General features: G+C 63.0%; 1 non-coding gene across 1 annotated transcript; it reads left to right on the forward strand.

The window, feature by feature from the left end:
• The first annotated feature begins 607 nt into the window (after positions 1-607).
• Positions 608-726, forward strand: LOC131861097 (5S ribosomal RNA). Its single transcript, XR_009360178.1, has one exon. It is a non-coding gene; the product is annotated as a 5S ribosomal RNA (ribosomal RNA).
• The last annotated feature ends 3,293 nt before the right edge of the window (positions 727-4,019 follow it).

Consider the following 4,019-nt stretch of genomic DNA (forward strand, 5'->3'; position numbering starts at 1 on the left):
TCCCACTTTTGGCCTGTGGCCTTTTCGGGGTCGATTCTCGTTTTGGGCATCAGAGCATGTTTCTTCTCCTAAAACCCAATATTTGTTTATTAAGTCTCGGAACACATTTTTGTTCTCGTGGACCCATCATGGGTCTTGGAACGCATTTGTGGTCCTTGGGTCCCATTTTGCATCCCGAAACTTGTGTTTTGGTGCTTGATCCCTATTTTGGGTGCCCACCTTGCACCAAGTGCGCACCCGGGGCAAACCGAGCGCCTTGGTGCACCGGGGCAAGATCGAGCGTGCACCCGAGGCGCCCCGAACATGCACCAAGGTGCACTCGGCCCACATGTGAGCGCAGGTCGTTGCGCCCGAGGTGGTGTGTGGGCACCGCGTTGCAGACGGGACACTGCACGCACACGACGCCCCGTCCAGGTGCACGCACGTAGGCCGGGCCGGGTGCACACCCGATGCCCTAGCAAGGTGCGTGCACCCGGGCAGGGCTCACACTTGGCGAACGGGGCGCACTTCGCGAGGGAGGGTGTGCACCTCGACGGGGGTGGGTGGCCGGGGTGGATTCGCACGTGGGTCGCGGTTTGCTAAGTACACACTGCGACAAGCTCATAACGGGTGCGATCATACCAGCGTTAGTGCACCGGATCCCATCAGAACTCCGCAGTTAAGCGCGCTTGGGCCGGAGTAGTACTGGGATGGGTGACCTCCCGGGAAGTCCCGGTGTTGCACCCTTTTTTAGTTTTTCGCCGGGCGTCGCAATGCTATTTGAATTAACCTTTTGCCCGTTTGCGTTCTCGTCGGGGCCGGGCCGGGCCGGGGTGCGTTGCCCGCACTACCGCGCGCGCCGGGGCGACACCGAGCGCGCACCCGAGGCGCCCCGAGCACACAGGCCACGGTGCAACCCGGGCGTTGTGCGCGCACCCCGGTGCGCCCGAGGTGCTGCGCGCGCACCCAGGTGAAATCGGTGTGCACCTCGGCCAGTGCGCGCTCGGTCGAGTCGCGCACGTTGGCCAAGGTGCACGGTGATGTTTCTTACTCTAAGGTTCCGCACCAGACGCCCGGGACAGGTGAGCGAAGCTGGGCGGGGCCGGGTGCGCGCCCGGGGCAGGTGCACGCAGCTGGAGAGAGCTTTGGAGCGCACCAGAGGTGCGCACCTTGGAGCACACTTCGGAGCGCACCAATGATGCGCTCCATTCAAAAGTTTCCTGAAAAGGCAAAAAAAGTTGAGATTATAGAATTTCCCACTTGAGAGATTGTAAAAAAAAAAAATTTAAAATGAAGGAAACGCGGGTGCCAAGGTGTGCGCGCCCGGGTGCGCAGCCCAGCCAAGGTGTGCGCACCAAGGCGCCCACCCTGGCGAAGGTGCACGCAAGGTGCGCACCCGAGGCAAACCGGACAATTAACCCAACTTTCGACTTCGCGCGCACCTGCGCACCTTGGAGCGCACTTCGGAGCGCTCCTTGGTGCGCACCAATCTTGGGCACCTCGGAGTGCACCATGGCGCCCACCAAGGTGCGCACCCGGGGCAAACCGAGCTTCGACTTCGTGCGCACCTTGGAGGCGCCCACCAAGGTGCGCAGCCCAGCCAAGGCGTGCGCATCAAGGTGCGCACCCGGGGCAAACCGAGCTCCGACTTCGTACGCACCATGGAGCGCACAAAAGGTGCGCAACCCAGCCAAGGTGTGCGCACCCCGGGCAAACCGAGCTCCGAATCGTGCGCACCAGAGGTGCACGCCATCGTGCGCACCTTGGAGCACACTTCGGAGCCCTCCTTGGTGCGCACCGATGTCGCGCACCTCGGAGCGCACCCGGGGAAAACAATGCAATTAACCCGACTTTTGACTTCGTGCGCACCTCGAAGCGCTCTCGGGTTCGCACCTCGGAGCACACCGAGGTGCGCACCTTTGATGCGCTGCCTTCACCAATTTCCAGAAAAGGCAAGAAAACATTGAGAAGGTGTGCGCACCGAGGTGCCCACCCTGGCGAAGGTGCACGCGAGGTGCGCACCCGGGGCAAACCGGGCTCCGACTTCGTGCACGCCATGCTGCGCACCTTGGAGCGCCATGGTGCGCACCTTGGAGCAAACTTCGGAGCGCTCAATGGTGCCCAACCCAGCCAAGGTGCCCACCGCGGCGAAGGTGCACGCGAGGTGCGCACCCGGGGCAAACCGGGCTCCGACTTCGTGCACGCCGCACCTTGGAGCACACTTCGGAGCGCTCCTTGGTGCGCACCAGGGCGCGCAAACCAGCCGAGGTGCCCACCCCGGCGAAGGTGCACGCGAGGTGCGCACCCGGGGCAAACCGGGCTCCGACTTCGTGCACGCCATGGTGCGCACCCGGGGCAAACCGGACTCCGACTTCGTGCAGGCCGCACCTTGGAGCACACTTCGGAGCGCTCCTTGGTGCGCACCATGGTGCCCACCAGGGCGCGCAACCCAGCCAAGGTCTGCACACCAAGGTGCCCACCCCGGCGAAGGTGCACGCGAGGTGCGCACCCGGGGCAAACCGGGCTCCGACTTCGTGCACGCCATGGTGCCCACCGCGGCGAAGGTGCACGCGAGGTGCGCACCCGGGGCAAACCGGGCTCCGACTTCGTGCACGGCGCACCTTGGAGCACACTTCGGAGCGCTCCTTGGTGCGCACCATGGTGCCCACCAGGGCGCGCAACCCAGCCAAGGTGTGCGCACCAAGGTGCACGCGAGGTGCGCACCCGGGGCAAACCGGGGTCCGACTTCGTGCACGCCGCACCTTGGAGCACACATCGGGGCGCTCCCGGGTTCGCACCGTGGTGGGCACCTCGGAGCACACCAAGGTGGGCAGCGAGGTGCGCACCTTTGATGCGATGCCTTCACTAATTTCCATAAAAGGCAAAAAAAAACGAGATTTTAAAATTTCCGTTTTGAAAGATAGTGAAAAAAAGGGAATGCTGGTGCCATCTTGAGCCCGCCCTGGTGCGCAGCCCAGCCAAGGTGTGTGCACCAAGGTGCCCACCCTGGCGAAGGTGCGCGCCCGGGCAATTAACCCAACTTCCAACCTCGCGCGCGCCAGGGTGGGAGCGCACCCAACAACCGGGCCTGGGAAGAGCCAATGCGAGAAACCCCACCAAACACTCTGACAAAAAAAGAGGGGGCGCTCCAGTAACCCCGCTTCGGAGCGCACCCTGGGCAAACCCAGCCAAGGTGCCCACCCCGGCCAAGGTGCAGGCGAGGTGCGCACCCGGGGCAAACCGGGCTCCGACAACGTGCACGCCGCACCTTGGAGCACACTTCGTAGCGCTCCCGGGTGCGCACCTTTGATGCGCTGCCTTCACTAATTTCCAGAAAAGGCAAAAAAAAAAGGAGATTTTGAAATTTCCGTTTTGAAAGATAGTGAAAAAAACGGAACGCGGGTGCCATCTTGAGCCCGCCCTGGTGCGCAGCCCAGGCAAGGTGCCCACCCTGGCAAAGGTGCGCACCCGGGCAATTAACCCTACTTCCGACTTCGTGCGCGCCAGGGTGGCAACCGGGCCTGGGAAGAGCCAATGCGAGAAACCCCACCAAACGCTCCGACAAAAAAAGAGGCGGCGCTCCAATAACCCCGCTTCGGAGCGCAGCCGGGGCAAACCCAGCCAAGGTGCCCACCCCGACGAAGGTGCACGCGAGGAGCGCACCCGGGGCAAACCGGGCTCCGACAACGTGCACGCAGCACCTTGGAGCACACTTCGAAGCACTCCCGGGTGCCCACCGGCGTTGCGCACCGTGGTGGGCAGCGAGGTGCGCACCTTTGATGCGCTGCCTTCACTAATTTCCAGAAAAAGGCAAAAAAAAATGAGATTTTAAAATTTCCGTTTTGAAAGATAGTGAAAAAAAAGGAACGCGGGTGCCATCTTGAGCCCGCCCTGGTGCGCAGCCCAGGCAAGGCATGCGCACCAAGGTGCCCACCCGAGGTGCACACCCGGGGCAAACCGGGCTCCGACTTCGTGCAGGCCGCACCTTGGAGCACACTTCGGAGCGCTCCTTGGTGCGCACCATGGTGCCCACCAGGGCG

Source organism: Cryptomeria japonica, unplaced genomic scaffold, assembly GCF_030272615.1.
Source record: "Cryptomeria japonica unplaced genomic scaffold, Sugi_1.0 HiC_scaffold_20, whole genome shotgun sequence".
Lineage (NCBI taxonomy): Eukaryota > Viridiplantae > Streptophyta > Pinopsida > Cupressales > Cupressaceae > Cryptomeria > Cryptomeria japonica.